This window comes from Cyanistes caeruleus, chromosome 6 (assembly GCF_971803275.1).
Source record: "Cyanistes caeruleus chromosome 6, bCyaCae1.hap1.1, whole genome shotgun sequence".
NCBI classification, from domain to species: Eukaryota; Metazoa; Chordata; class Aves; order Passeriformes; family Paridae; genus Cyanistes; species Cyanistes caeruleus.
Window position 1 is genome coordinate 59,967,765 of NC_141706.1, and position 16,553 is coordinate 59,984,317.

Below are 16,553 nucleotides of genomic sequence, written 5' to 3' on the forward strand. Positions count from 1 at the left end.
CCAAGACCACCAGATTCTTTGCTGCTTTCATCCATGAACAGCACTTACTACACACCCTGCTCAAACCAAACTCAGACCTGGCTGACTTCTTTCTTTCCCCCAGTCAATTTTTATTCAGTGTTGTTACGTTTAGCCCTGCCTTTTGTTGTTCTCACCCTCTGCTCTTTTCTGTGTTGGCCTATCAAAACTCAGCAACAAAAGCTCTTTGTTATCTCCATTGCTACTTCCTGTTGAATTCTGAGATATAATTCATAAAAACCTGCGGCCTATCAACTTTTAACACTTCTAGTTTCCTATCTTCTCTGGTATAATCACGGAGCCTTTTAACATCTCACCTCCCCCTCAAGGAAAATGTATTCTATGCACAGAAATTTGACCTTCAGGTCCTTTTGTCAATGCTGAAGGGAAGAAATCATTCAGACTGTTAGAAACATTATCAACTCAACTGCCACAAACTTCCCAGTCATGCTTGTTAATAGCTGGATAATCTCATTTCCTTGCTGTTTTTTTGGGACAGAGAAATAAGGGTGTTACCCTTAATTCTCTTGGCTTTTTTGTTTCGTGTGTTCATGTCAGCAATCCTAGTAAAGATTTGATTTGGCATCCTACATGATCCCTTCCAGGTCTGGCTCCAGTACCCACCAACAGTTCATGGGTTTTATATTATTACTCCTCTGTAGCACCTGCACTGCTGAAATGTGAAGAGAACACAAACAAGGGAAAAGGGGCAGGCACAGGAAATTAAATAAATTAGAACCAAACACTGAGAGGGAATCTGAAGAACTCCTCCAAGTATGAGTCTAACTGCAAACAAAAGGGGTAGAAGGAGGTCAGTCTTTATAGAATGTCACAAAAATTTGTGGATTTTCTTATGCCTTCAGTGACCAGTAGATCTATGAGTTTTAAGCAGTGTAGAGGAGTTTCATCTTACATTTGAAGCAGGGGTCATTTGCCAAGCCTCTGACAAATGAAAATACAACCAGGTGTAAGGCAAGCCATTTGTCAAGTGTGTTTATTACAGAATATTCTGTGTTCATTTTAACCTCGGTTTCTATTGTCTTTCTCTTTAATGCTTTATTCAATTTGCTTTACATGGTATCCCAGTTTGTTATTTTTAACCTGATGGTTAAGGTCTTCTTTTTTGCTTCCCTTCATAGCTTTGACTGTCACTTTAATTCCTTCTGTGGTGTATTTGTGACCCCAACGAATATACTGAAGCCCAAATTGTCCTCTAACGTTATTTTGTCAACCTTCTTTCCAAGTTACAGTCAAACCCAGCCTTGTTTCTTTGGCTATCAGCTGATGTCCAGATTGAATTAGAAAGCACTCTCATTCCAGATTTAGAAATATATTTCCTCTACTTAATGCAATCTTGTCTATGTCTGGGTAATTAAAATCATCTATTACTACCACTCAGGTTCATTTACATGTTTTATCTTTTAAAATTTATGCAATAATTACATAAAATACTATGCTCCAATGGGCCAGATGGATGGAGTACAAATAGTATGGCATATCCTATTATGGAAACACACCTCCAACAACGAGCACTGACTCAACCATTTCCAGGCTTTGCTATGATCACAACTGAATAATCTTCCACAAATAATTCACTATATATTTATTTATATACCCGCTTCTTTCTTCTAGGACTGTAAAAAAAAAAAAAACAATCTGATGGGGCATTCCTGTAGATAAAAACCTGAGAAAGAAGGCATTTCCCCATCTTCTCCCCCTATCCTAAGTGAGACAAAAATAGAAGTATTGAGAAAAGCCCCCCTGTGTCCCCACATCTGGGACACATATAAATGTGGTAGCAAAGGACCCAAAGATGGCAAACACAACCCCAGGAATAAAACATCATTTTCCTACATGTTGTTTGCCTGTGTTCCAAAGGTGAACCTCTTCACAATAGGAATATATTTTATTCCATTTGAAGTAATTAACTGCTATTATCAGCTTCAGTGTCTGCTTGCTTTTGAGACCTTCCTATTAAAACAGAATGTGATGAATTTCTTTGTACACTGCTAACAGTAATTTAAGGGCTGACTTTTTTTTTTTTTTTTTGTGAGGAGATTTTTGTGAAGCTAGACTATTTCAGCAATCAACATGAAAAGATACTAGAATAATAAAATTCTTAAAGGTTCCATTTCCAGGGCATTACAGTTTTATTGTGAAACATAGTAAATTATTTCAATTTTTAATGAGACCTCCTTGCTCTCCAGCACTAAAATTTTAAAAATATTTTCCATACATGTAGATAAATTGTAAGTAATTTAATTTGACAAGGCACAAAAAGGTAAAACCATCTAAGCAACCTTAATTATAAAGTTTCTTGTGAGAAAATGCACCACATCTGAAGGGACTGAAAATTTTAGACTTTTCTTGAAAATAAATGAGCTGAGAAGATTATGACAGGTACACTCAGTCTCCTTTCATAGTCCACCCCCCTCCATTCATTCAGCTCCACACACTAATGAAAGAACAGGAAAAGATGTCTTGTGCTCAGCCATTCAGCTTCTTTGTCAAAACATTAAAAGATCCCAGTGCACTGCAGTGTGAGTGACTTCCCAAAGCAGGAAAAATATCTCCCCAGTGCACTTCAACCTCTTCAAGCAGGAAAACACACTGCCTGGGAAGGGTGTGGGATGCAGAAAGTTTGTACATTGGAGCTGAGGTCAATTTTGCTTCTGAAGGCTGATCCAAGTCGCTGCAGATCCGTCTGCTGAGCGCAGTGCTGGTGGAACATGGCAGCTGGAATGGCTGTATCTGTTCCATTAACATGTGCTCATGTTTTACCAAAGGGCTGCTAGTTAAAATATGCATCTTTTTCTTCTTCAGCTCCTCTCCTTCAAAGGCACAGCTCTTCATCCTCCATTCCTTTTACAAACATGTGATGAATACAGATCCAAATCCTACCGCTTTTCTTGAGATCTGATATTCCTCACATCAAATCTCAAGGATCAAAGTTAAACATTCATTAAGTCTGTCCAGCATTGCCATAATGAAATGGAATATGGTGCTTTAAACATCAAAAACAACCTTTTTATGAAGTAAGGGAACATTCACTTCTCTTATTTACCTGATGGCTTGAGATGTTGTCAGAAGTTGTACCTGTCTGGAAAATGCAAATACTGTTTAGAGATCTTAAAATATGAAGGGACAGACTGCTTATTAAGTAGCTGGGCTTTTATTTCCTTACCAAAGTATGCCATCATGCTCTGGGTCCTCAGGGAGATGTCTCCAGGAACCATAAAAAATGAAATTACTGGAACTAAGGATTTCAATATTTCATCTCTCCAGCATTCAAGAAAACAATCTTTACAATAAATGTAAGCCTGGGTGTTAAGTATCAATTGACACTTGAATACAGTTTGAATTTTTGTGTCATTTTTATTAAATCTATGCAGGTCATAAATAAACACTTATATAATGTGTCAGTGTGGAGCTGTGGTGAACTTCAGAAACCCACAACAAATTTTCAAACGTACAAATTATTTCATAATACCAATAAATTTGTTTCATAGCATAAATGATAGGAGGGGGGAAAGAAATCTTGAACATCATATTTTTCTCTTCAATAAACATTTATGGAGAGTATGAGGACAAGGCTTTGCACATACAGACTGTTAGGTATGCAGACAGAGGCCAGTTATAAATATGAGCACTGACATCTTACAGCAGGGTGTGGGGGGAACATCCTGGGTAATCAATTCAAGCTGACAGTCAGTATCACGAGACACATGATATTAGCTCCAGTGGCAGTGTTATCTGGGTGACAGAAGGGTCAGTTTCCATTAGGAAACCCTATTTTCCCGACATTTGGAACCCGACACAATAATTGCTAAAACTTGGCATTAAAAAAAGTTTTCCATTCCCTGGCATAATTTCCCCTTGAAGAACTGATGACCAAAACTGAGATGGCTATTTTAGGATGCTTGAGGACGGAAAGGAGAGGGGAAAACCCCACCCATTAGAGCAACATCAGGGTCTGTTTGCTTTCCACTAGCAAAGGGAGTTGCAGACTTCTGAAAACAACAAATGCTTGGAAATTTTCCGTCACAGCCAGCTGGTGGTGTAGGCAATACAGTGCCCAGCATAAAGAGACTGCATACTTTGTACCAAAAGAGGTAAAAAACTAGAGCCAGAGGGGGAAGAAAAGCTACATCCCCCCCACCCCTTAGCCACAGTTTCACCTTGTCCCTCTGATTTTTCCTCCTTCTCCTACTCTGCTGTGGCCACATCACTGCCAATAAATCACTGCACAGTTTGTCCAGATGCCCAACTTTCTGAGGCAGACCTTCATCTCCACTGCTCAGAACCAATAGTCTTACCTGTCTTTTAAAGCAGCCTGCACCAAGGCCTGGAGGACTGTAAAAGGAGATTTTAAAAGGGCACTACCAGAGAGAAAGTTTGTCATCCAAAGAGTAAAACAAACGTGACAGATGTGATGAGAGAGCAAGAGATAGGAGCGCTGCTATCCCCAGTGACGGGCCTATTAATTGCAATATGGGGAGATTAAGTGAGCAGCCAAAAGGTCAGGCAGGAAAACCTGGTCTCATGATCTCCCATCCAGTGCCATATCCATGAGGCTTTCCTTCCTCCTGAGACACAGCAGAAGGTTTTGAGGTTTGTTTTTTTTCTTCTGAGATAGGACTGCAGAAATGGTTCTGCCTTTGCCATGCAGCCGTGCTGCTCACAAAGCTTTCCAAGCTGTCACCAGAGCAAATTAATAGTATTTAATTTATAATTATAATAAAATAGTAATTAATTTACTATTCATTTAGTTCCAAGATGCTTTTTTTTTTCACTCTTTATGCTTATAAGGATTTTAACTCAGAAATGCTCACTTTAAGAAGTAAACAGAGTATTTTCTACTGCCAAAACCTTTAGGCAGTTAAATTTTACTAAGGCTGCTATTGATTATTATCTGCTGAAGTATTTAAGGAGGCCTTGATTAACGAGCAGTTTTAAAGATAAGGGCTTGGTGAGGAAAAGCATCTGCAAGTTCAGAGGGTGAGGTGCATCCAAAGCTTGGAAGCCACTACAATTGGGCTGTAAAACTGACAAAAGCAGGGTGTGTTAATTAGACTTGTGAGAAATCTGCTAATGCCAACCAAAATTTAAAGCAACTTTTAATCAAAACATCAGCATTTCTGGTCCTAGTTGTAAGTGGATCTTGTAAAAAGTGGTAGATAAAGAAGAAGGTTTTTCTGGACTTTCCAACAGCTCCCTAGAGTGCTGAAGTTGCTTTGGCTTCTAAAAGTGAACAGAAGGAACCAGGATATTTTGTTCCAAGCAGTTTGTTCAGCCCTGTCCTTCCATTAATGGGCTGCTGTCCTGTGCTGCTGAGCTGAGTATTGCTCCAGACTCATGCCACTACACTCCCCTTGGATAATTCAGCTGAAACTCATCCAGCTGGAATTTGGAAATATAATAGGAAAAAAATGTGGGTTTTTTTCTTTTCCCCCTCCCTGACTTCTGGATAAAATAGAATTATTTCCTTAGAAAAGAGAAAATGGAGGCATAGTCTGATATTGGAGGGAGTGTAAAAAAAAAACCCATTCACATCCTCTAATATAAACAGGACTGAGTGTGATTAGATAGTGATTCAAAAAAAGTGAGTCATAAAGACACTGACACGTGCTGGAAGGTCAGTGCTTAGCTTGCCACTTGTGCCCAAAATTCTGTCTGGAGTGCTGGAATTTGTCACCCCCTCAGCAATTAGAGGCTTGCTCTGCCTCTGAAGCAGACAGGGAAAGAAGCAGGAAAAAACTGCAGGAAGACCTTACATTTTTGAGATGCCATGGAATGTTGAGCTGTCTCACCCAAGTTTCCTCAGAACTTGCAAAGAGCAGGAAAGTTCAACAGACAGACGATTTCTCCTCCCTATGTTCAGCCTCCAACATGATCTTCTCTGTCTTGACTCAGCTGAGAGCTGTGCAAGGCTACTAGCATGGCTTGTAATATTCTCTGAACTCCTGAATTTTAAACAGGAATTAGTGATCAAGATTATCAGGCATTGTAATGATTTCAAATTTAGCAAACATGTACTTGGAGGCAATAAAGTTCACTAATATGTTCAGCCATTTTTCACACTGGATATTTAATATGGAGATAAGCTTCAGCTGAGAGATGTATATACTGTTAATAACACTGCCAGGAAGTGGTTAGGGGAAAAAAATCCAAAAGATATACCCACAGAAACTAATTATGCTGTTCAATTAATGGTTCTGGACAAGTTCTCATTTGGTTCAAAATAAGCATCACCCCCTAGAGTTACATCAGATTCAGACCCAGCCCCAAATGCCTTTTCCTTCACTTGATGAATCACTTTTGTTCTTAGCCTTCACAATAGCAGAAGTTCATTTGTTTTGCTAGATTTATTTTAATTTACCTCTGAAACCAGAGCTTCCTCAATCTCCGTTACCATAACGGTGTCACATTAACACAATTTTTAAAATGTAAATTGATTTGTTTTGATTGATCTTGTCTGACCTTTAAAAATGAATGAGAGTATTTCAATGGTGTAATAAACCACGTTTTGGGAGTCTAACCACTCTAAAATGCAACAAATGTGGATAGATTTGCTTAACAGAGCAGAAAACTTAGAAAGTGCTCTCTGGGCTGACAACCAGAAGTTTTTTGCAGTCTCTTAGAGTTCAGAAGACTGCAAAAGCTTTAACAGGGAAAATCCCCTGCAGTTATGTGCAGCTGTTTTGCAGTGTGTCTGAGGGACATATGTGCAGTGCCAGCAGGGCACACTCTCTGCTCTGAAGATAAACATGTCATTCCTGTGCATGGTGGATGCTTCCAGAAGCAAAGGAAAGCCACTGTATTGGAGAACCTGACCCCTGCTCTACATTTCCTGCCACCCTCCATTTCATCTATAAAGCCAGTGGTAGAGACACCTCACAGAACAGAGCAGAAATGCAAATACAGAGGTAATTAAAAATACTGAAATATTTTCCAAGACAGAGAGAAAATACAAGCAGGAGCTTTGCAGCTAATAAACACACTGCCTTATCTTTTCAAACATGTGATAAAACAAAAGAGAAAGTAGGCAATAAAAGGTACACTGAATGCACAAAGCAGTAACAGCCAAGTATGAGTGTGTAAAAGGAAGTGGAGCCAGGGGATTTCAGGTTATTAAGGAAGAAAAACCAGAAATCCTGTGAAGGAGATAGGCCACCAATCTTCATTTTGATTTCTAGCAGAAGTCTGGAACAAGCTGTCCCCTGGAAGGTAGGAGTGGGTATGCAGCACAGGCCATAGATTTGTCATGAGCCAGCTGTGTCACATCTATCCAACTTTCTGTGACCAGGTCGAGGGCTGTGTGAGTGAGGGAGAAGCAACAGGCATATTTGACCTGAATAAGGCTTTTGACACTCTCTCACATGACATTCTCATTAGCAAGCCAGGCAAATACTCTCTAAATGAAATTGGTATGAGAGGGGTGAAAAAGTGATTGGAAATCTATACGTAGCAAGTGCTTATCAATGGTTCATTATCCAAATGGAAGGGTGTATTGAGTGACATTCTGCAGGAGTCTGTCCTAAGTCTGCATTTATTCAATATGTTCATTAACAAGGATGATGGAATAGGAAGCATGTTTATTAAATTTGCAGAGGATATGGAGCAAGAAGGGACTACAGGCTCACTGAAAATTCCAAATGAACTCGTCTATTGAAGGGACATTCTGAAAATTAGCAGGAAGATGAATGGAATTAAGTTTATTAGGGAGAAATAGCAAAGTAAATAATATTTGGGCAGGAATGACTAACTGCACCTATATGAGCAGGGTGGAAATGGGATTGGCAATAATTTTATGTACAAAGACCTTGGGGTTATAGCAGATCAAAGGTGGCCATGAGCCAGTGGTGTCATTTTGAGTTCAGGCAGGAGTGCTGTGAGAAAGCACACAAAGTAATTCATGTGTCTGACTCAGAATTAAGAAAGCTTCTGTGATATTTTTGTTTTATTAGAGCAGAGTTTTAGAGCTCTGAGAAAGATACAGTCCAAAACACAGGAGCAAGAGTGGTCACAACCTTCACTGACACAACCAGTGGTGTGTGGGTAAAGAACTGGGGCTCTTTGTGTTTCTGAAGAACTTGAGCACTTAAAAGGACCAAAGACTGTCAGAGATAGAGGTAAGATAAGGTCTGCTTTCCATGTCCATGATGGCTGGAACCAGAACTAATGAGTCTAAATTTTAGATGAGGAAACTCCCTGTTAGACACAAGGGAAATTTTCACTGTAAGGACAAACAAACTGTCAAATACATTGTCTGGCAATGTTAATGAATCTTCAAAGTCATGTTTATGGGTGAGTTGGACAATCAAGAGTTACAAATAATGCAGCTATGGATGATTTGTTCAGGGCATTAGGTGATGAACCTTCCCTTCCAGTTCTGTGATTTTATCAAGTAAAGTTATAGATGCTCTAAAGAGGTGGGGCTGAGCTAAAGGAAATGACAATGTCTGGAGATGTAATTTGGGTGAGTTGAATGTTCTCGTGTGCTGGAATTCAGAAAACTGGACTATGAAATTTTGAGAATAAATATCGAAATGAATCTTTGTACTTGGGAGTCTATATAAAGAAAGAGGGAGGGAGGAAGCAAAATCTAGTACCTAGAGGCCACACATTCTGATTTAGTTTGTAAAATGCTTAAGAATCAATTCTGAAGGGAAGAAAAAGAAAATGAAGCACAGAAAAAGTTTTACTGAAGGTTTGTTGTCTCAGACTCAGACTTCTCACTCAGTAAGACAGTTATTTTTCCTTAGGATGAAGTGTCCCCTCGACTCAGCACCTGGGAAATTAATAGTTAAACTGAGCAAGCTGTAGATGAAAGCAAATAATTTAATTAGTGAGGAACTGACTGAAGGGGATATGGCAATGGATTAGAGGAAGTTTTTAGTGAAGCTCCAGAAGGAAAAGTCTTGGGACCACTTTTCACTAGGTGGTCTGGCTCTAAAAGTATAAATCTTCACTGATGACACAGGGTTGAGAGGCATCACTGAGACACTGGAAAACAAAGAAGGAAATGTAGTACTATGAAAAATGCTAGAAATGTAATGTGGTTTCATAGCCAAGGTGCATGTCATGCAGACATGAGAGAGTTGATTAGAGAGTTCATGAGCTGGACACAGCAAAGAGGAAAATGCTCAGGGATTTCAGAAGAAAAAACATTCTTCAAAGAGTCATTAATGTGTTGTGGACTGAGTAAGAAGAGCAGCTGAAATAATAGATGGTATCTGTTAAGATATTCCCAACATTAAGGAGGAAGTATGAGTGCCATTGTGAAATGCACTGACAGGAACTCAGTCTGAAGACTGGATTTAAAGAGTGGATACACTGATTGGGTCAGATAAAGGAGAATATATTTTATGAGAGGAGATTGAAAGTCTTACTCTTCAATTTGCAAATTTATATAAACCAAAACAGAATAGTGAAGGGAGTCAATTCACAAGTCAGAGAGGTACTCAGGCCAGTAGCATGGTGATATAAATTCCAGAAAAAAGGGTGATTTAGCTAAAGGACAATGCTAGCATGAGACCAATGAACCATTGCTATTAGGAAGCTTTCACCTCAGTAACAATATGCTGATATTGGCCACTGCTGTTGAATTTATTTAGAGTTTGTTCTTTTTCTGAGCAAGGATTCTAAATTGTAGTATATTACGGGATGGCAAACTCAACATTCCATTTGCACTTCACAGTTCTGTGCTCCTACAAGCTTTTCCTTACATGGATAGAATGAGCAAAAGGGAAGAAATTTTGGGATGTGAGGCTTTGAAACAATGATGTGGTGATACTGTGGTTAAGGGCCACACAAGTTTCATTGTCTTCAATGAGGATGAAATTCTTTCCTACTCTGATAGTCTGTCAAATCTGAATTCTCTAAGCACTGGAGGGAGGTGGCCTAGCCCACATAATGGTGGGGTTTGGGCCTGGAGGTCTCAGGGCAGTTGTACTTACCAAGAGAGGGAACATCAAACACGGCAGCCTTCCTTCCCTCCCTGTCCCAGTGCAAGATGTTTGTCATGAGCAGCCCTGTGCAAAAGCAGCTCAATTCTTAAATTAGGGAGAATGGGATAATGTGTTACTTGAAAGCCAGATGTCAGTCAAAATGACAATCAGAGCAAGTCCTGATTTCCTCCACAAGCTGATCATGAGCTATTTCCTGTTAATTATTCAGAGTATGCAGCTGATTACCTAAGAACAGCCCTCACTGCTCCTCAGATATCCCAGACTTTTAGATACAAGAAGAATAAGCAATACAAGGTGAGCACCTAACGTAGTAACTTATGTTATACCTTTTCACCCTGAGAATTAAGCCTTCTGATCTTGTTTTCATAGTTTTTAACCACTTTCTCAGGAAAGTAACTATAAACATAGATGTTTATACATTCCATTAAAGGAATGTCTCTTGATGGATGTTTCTCACAACCAGTGTGGTTGGGAAGGTGGTAACCTGACTATCCAATCCCTGGTTGTTGTCAAGAATCTATAAAAACTGAAACAACAGAATAAATTACTCTTTTTTATCTATCACATTGAGCTGTGTCTGTGTGAGTCATTTCGTGTCCAACAGTGACAATACTTCACTTATTAATATGTTTCCACATGTAAAGGCAAACATTATTATTGCTTAGAGAATACGTATTCCAGAGCAATAATGCCAAGCAAACAGACTTGTGGCACACATGCTCAGCAATGCCAAATAAGAAGGGATTTGATCAGGGTCAGACCAAGCTGTTGGCCAGAAATCCAGGCAAAATTTATTTTGGAAGCTTTCTAACAGCTGTCCCGCTGGGTCCACTTTATGATAAGTGTCTCTAATATGTGGCAGTGCTGGTCAAACACCAGAAATAATCTGTTTGCTCTTTCCAAAAGTTCCAGCCAGCTGGTCAGAGAATAAAGGAATTTCATAATGAGAAGATTCATAATTTCCCTCTGTCTTCTGTATGGAAATATTTGGCTGCATTTAATTCTTTCTTATTTAGAACTATGGCATCAACATATATTTAGATTTTGAATATAAATTATGAACTTTTAATGTAACAATAACACATAATATTTTGCCTATTGTGCTTAACACAGAGATGTTAAAAAAGAAAGTCTTCAGAGAAACAGAGAGTAAGTTTTCAAAGTATATCTGTAGGTAAGAAATATGGGAGCCCTCAGTGTCTCATGGACTTCAGAAATTCATAGTGCATTTGTCAACAGTATGACAGTGTAGGAATATCCATAGAAGGTAAAAATTAAAATCTACCCAGCCCAATAGTGTCTTCAGGAATGGCCAGGACTAGATGTTAAGGCAATTTAAGCTGGTCTAAACCCTCCACATCAGCATCAATCAAAATAAACAGGCTAGGAAAAGAAAATTAAATAAATGGAAAAAGTAGTGTGAGAAGATAAAAACTAAAAGTCAAAAAGAAAAAAAAAAAGAAGAAGACAAGACAAAAGAGATGGAAAAAAACATAAAAAAATTAAAAAGCCAAGATTGGCCTATACTCCTTAAATCATGCCAATTCCTCCCCACCTCCCCACCCCCAATTATGCTCTGTCCAGCATATTTATTTTTAATTCAATAAAATCTCCAACTCCTTATGATATTCTAGCAAGCACCCCAGAGGCCTATTAACAACCTCCCCAAATTCACTTCAAGGCAATTCTCCTGTAACTGGAATCAGCTGTCTCATTGCTTCTGTGCAAGCCAGCACACTTGGATTCAATCAGAATACTATTTGCTCAGAAAGCTGGGAAAATAGGGTTATTGCTCCTGAAGCCTGTAACAAGGCTGTCACGCCTCTCAGACTCACAGAGCTTAAAGCCAGGAGCACAAATCTGCCTCACCACTTACACAGGTTCCAGATACTCTTTGCATACATCTGCTAAATCCTATGCTCAGCAAAGGTATCCAGGTTTGTCCTGGTGAAGTGGACACTCTATTTGCCATAGTAGCTCATCATTGCTGCGGCATCCTTAAGTTATTGCCCTGGTTCTACGTTGCCCTCTCTGGCTTTCCAGTATTACCTTTAAATCACAGATACCAGAGCAATACCTTGTCCTTAGTGTTAGCCTGACCAGTGCCAGAAGTGGAGGTTAAACCACCCCTTTGCTCCTACCTCTCTCCTCCTGAGCACAGAGCCATGGCTCCTCCTAGACCTTTCCTCCACTGCAGCAGAATCATCCACAGCTTTCCCGTGTCAAGGGATTTTTAAACCCTGTCCATCCTGAGATTTGGATTTATGACAGAGTTCAATGCCAGTTGGCTTCAATGGTCACTGAATTGCACTCAGGAGGATTTCTGAGATACAAACAGCAGAATGGAGTGGAGTACTGCTTCCCTAGAGACTGGCTCTAAGACAGTCTTATGTCTTCCCTTGGCTGTAAAACTGCACAATGGACGACTAATTTGCACTACTGTGGGAGAACTGAATTCCAGCAATCAAAGCCAGGCTTTTACCTTGGCTTCAGAAGAGAAAAGAAAATAAATGGTGAAATGTTTCCATTCAGATCATCAGTACCTATGTACAAAAGACAGAACTGTGATTTACACAAAAATTGTCTTTCACTCACAGGAAAGGAAGAAGGGGAAAGTCTGATCTGGAACCTGCTGAGTTTCCCCAGCCAGGAGAACAGAAATAGAAGATGTAGGCACAGAGACTTTGCAAGCGCCTTGTGAGTAGTTATTGAAGGAAAGGATTTTGTGAGAAAACTGGAATCTGCTCATTATGAGCTAAGTAAAAGCTTCAGCTGCAGCCAACTGCAGTTTAATTTAAAGTGCATTCACACTGACAAAAGCATAGTGGCTAAATTGCTTGCACTAATCATACCCTGCCCGTGTACTTTGCTTACAGATGGTCATTAATATCATAATGATGACCTGTGACAGACAGGCTGCAGTGTGTACAACTATCCTATTTAGTTTAGCCAGGATGAATTGTCCAGCTGTAATTCAGCACTGAATAAGTGGGGCGTTTAAAGAGAGCAGTAATGTGAGCTGCACTGTGTGTGAAAGACAGCAGGCATCTCAAGATGACCCTGCTAAACAGGGGGTTTTCTACTTGTCTGCCTTCAGTGGGGCATATCTTGAAGTTTGGGGTCATATATAAAATATGAGACAAACAGAACCAGTCAGCTTCATCCTCAAGATGATATTTTCCCAAGTTATTTGACACATTGGATTAGTTTTCTTGGAGGGACAGAATCACCATACCTGGTGACAAATCTTGCCACACTTTCTTGTAGATGGCAATGCAGAACAGAGCCTCTTACAAAACTTGAGTCTTCAGGAGCTCCTCTGCCCCTTTTAGAAGGGAGGTGTCCCATTCTCCTGCCCTTATACTTCACTGAAAATTGCTCTTTCAAGGCTACTTTGGCTGTGATCCTGTCATTTAGCTGCCTTGTACTGTTAAATATTTGTTGAATTTTACCGGTGAACTCTCCATTCTAAATTCAAGACTTCAAACAAATGTAAACTAATTTCCTCCTAATTTGTCTCAAAACCAAGACACCCACAAAGCTAACAATACTGCTTCCATGAACTCTGTTCCTGCACTATGAGTTTGCTGAGAGTTATGTTCACAGTAGACGCCTGAGTGAATGATCTGGATACTGATTCCAAAGCAAGCAGGAACATCTGGTACCTGAACTAAAGATAACTCAGAAACATCATGGCTAAAATTCACACAAAAATATTTAATCCTGAAATTTTAAATTTTTCATCCAATTCCTCATTTCTCCTGGTGTTTCAGAAAACCAAAACCCTGGAAAATTTCAAAGCTCAAAACCTCTTTCTTTCTGCCCCTTCTTCTGACTGCAGGATGTTGGGAGGTGGGATGCACTTGTGTAATAGGTGTCTGAGAAAAGGAAACTCTGGTGGTTTATCTCATCAGAATATGACAGCCCAGCCACTTTCTGTGTTCTTTCACTCTAATACTATGTCAGTTCTACTTAGGCTCCCCTTATCAGCTGACATCTGCAATGCCCTTTGTAAGGTGACACATGATGGAAAAGCTGCGAGGCTGAGTGGGTGTCATTGCCTCCCTCATTAGCCATCACACCTTCATCTGAAGCAGCAAGCATTCCTTCTGTCTGCTCCCCAAAGTCACTAATCCTCAATTTAACAGCGATTCGTGGTGCCTTCAAAGTAATTCCCATGGAGGATGATAAGGAACCTGGAGTTGCATGACGTGTTGCTCTTTGCTGCCTGTGATTGGATCAGCTGGGCTCACCAAAATTTCAAGACACACACACACAGACAATCTGTTATACACTCACATGCCACATCAGTGAGCCTGGTTCCCAGCTGCAGGTTAGACACTGATTGTGACTTTCAAACAGCAAGTTAAAGGCCATGCAGAATTCCTGCAGGTGATGTGTTTCATACATTAACGTGGGTGAAGTGCTAATATTGGTTCCCAGCTATCAGTTCCCAGCAGCCATGAGTGAGCTGCTGGATGACATGGCAAAAGCACTGCCTTTAGTTTGGAATGAGTAGCTCTATGCACTGGATAAGGATCACAATTTGTTTATTACTAACATAATGGTTTGTGACTTTTTTTTTTGCTGAGTTTGGTTTGCTTTAAACCCCTGCTTTCTGGTCATATCATTTATACATACTCAGATAACTCTAGGATATTTCTGGTACTATTCAGTAATCCCAAAATTTTTGTGCATTTTAGCATGAATTATTGTTTATTCAGGAAAATATCTGCTGCATTATGTTATTCCTTATTTATCAGAGGAAGTACAACTGAGAGCAGGTTGCACAGCACACTTTGTGAGTGTAGGGGTAATAACCAAAGCCTGTTGTCTCTGAAGCAGCAGCACACACCCAGAAGATTCTCCACCATAATTATTTCTGTGTAAGAAAGATGATTCCCACCTGTCTGGATTACTCTGTAAAATAATTAATTTATCCAAAGAAAAAGGACTGTGTTATTAAAGAAGGTTATATGTAAACAGTAAAACAATTCACCAGAAATGGAGATACAGTGCTTCTATCTTACTGTTTCAATTTGGATGTAACCTGAGCATGTGCAGGTGCAAGCCTTTCCATCTAACTGAGGTTTTTTATGAGTCAAAAATCAGGTTTAAACTGTTCACATATTTAGTGGAGACAAAAAGACAAATGTTTTTGGATTATTTAATGCTGCTACAAAATAAAACAATCAAATCTCAGTGTTTCAATAGAAAACCTGCAATTCACCATATCAAGCTGGACCAAATCCCCTGCTGCTACAAGCCAGAGGGGCTCTGCCAGAACCCATATAAATGCATCCATTCCAAGCCAGATTTGAACTATAAGCCTTAAATCTAGTTTAAGAATTTAAATGCATCACAGCACGGGGTGTTTTTAGGTTTTTAACCTCCAGTCTTTTTACTGCCACAGTACTTGTATTGGTTGCCCATTGCACAGACAAGTTAGTGAAAAACCATAAAGTAGTTGAATAACTTATTGAGCCCTAGTAGCTGAAGGGCAATGCACAGAAACTGTTCTGCAACACACAGTAAAGCTGCTGTCAGGAAAATGGAAATTCTTGCTATTGCAATCATAGACATCACTTGTAATAGGGGTAAGAAAACAATTTTCAGAGACAAGCCCAGTCTTTGAAGTGATAGGATCTTTTTCAGCTTCTCTTTGGAATATGGGGGCATTGGATGCCCAGATAACACCATTTCCACTGGAAGTGCCTGATAAAGGCTGGTGTGTTTGTAACCCCAAGGCAGAGCACTCCTTTCAGACAGAGCTTCTGGTTTCAAGTCACTCTCCATGTTGCATTTTCTTTTCTGTACAGTCAGAAATCCGTTTATAACCCTTATGTGACATCCAGTGAAAAGTAACAACTCTGGGTCAGTTCCTCAGGTGGCATAAATCAATGTGGCTGCACTGACTTCAGTATTGCCTTCAAATGTAGCTGAAGGTCTGGCTCTGCTGACATTTAATTCGTGCATTGGAACAGGAATGCGTGCACAAACACTGAGAGCCTTTAAATGTTTTTATTCAGGGGGAAAAGCACTCACTTTACCAGAATCTAACAGCCCTCCAGCTTTCAGCTCCTTCTAAATAACTCAGACAAGGAAATCAATCAAAGCACTTTTTTTCCAAGCTTACAACAAAGTGCACTAGATTTACTCTAAGTACTAGATTTTTTTTCTCCTGGTATGCATGTGTATCTGAGGCAAAACATAAATAACATAAAAGTTCCGGTTAATATACCTCTGAGCAGGAATATGTTTTTTCTTTTATTTATGATTTTCATGGCTCTGTTCAGGCAGTGACATTATTCATCTCTTTATTCTCAGTTCAGCAGATCTGTCTGTAGGTGACACACAGAGCAAGTGTACAGTCTGGAGTGCATGATAGGAAAGTCAGGTACATAAAACAACATCCCTTTGCAAGACAGGAGAAGATTTTAATCCTGATTTCCTCACTTTATTCCTCCAGTTCCCTGTGTGTGGTGTTTGCAGTGTCTGGTCTGGGGGTAATCAGACACTAAGCTCATTGAGGTTTGATGAAGCCAGAGCAAAGGCAGGTCAGGG

General features: G+C 39.7%; 2 long non-coding RNA genes across 2 annotated transcripts; one reads left to right on the plus strand and one right to left on the minus strand.

The window, feature by feature from the left end:
• Window positions 1-2,140: 2,140 nt before the first annotated feature.
• Window positions 2,141-3,119, minus strand: LOC147652732 (uncharacterized). Its single transcript, XR_015288247.1, has 2 exons — window positions 3,083-3,119; window positions 2,141-2,955 (listed from the first exon to the last, which is right to left on the minus strand). It is a non-coding gene; the product is annotated as an uncharacterized LOC147652732 (long non-coding RNA).
• An 8,703-nt stretch (window positions 3,120-11,822) lies between these two features.
• LOC147652733 (uncharacterized) lies at window positions 11,823-15,940 on the plus strand. The gene is made up of 2 exons (XR_015288246.1): window positions 11,823-12,502; window positions 12,587-15,940. It is a non-coding gene; the product is annotated as an uncharacterized LOC147652733 (long non-coding RNA).
• The last annotated feature ends 613 nt before the right edge of the window (window positions 15,941-16,553 follow it).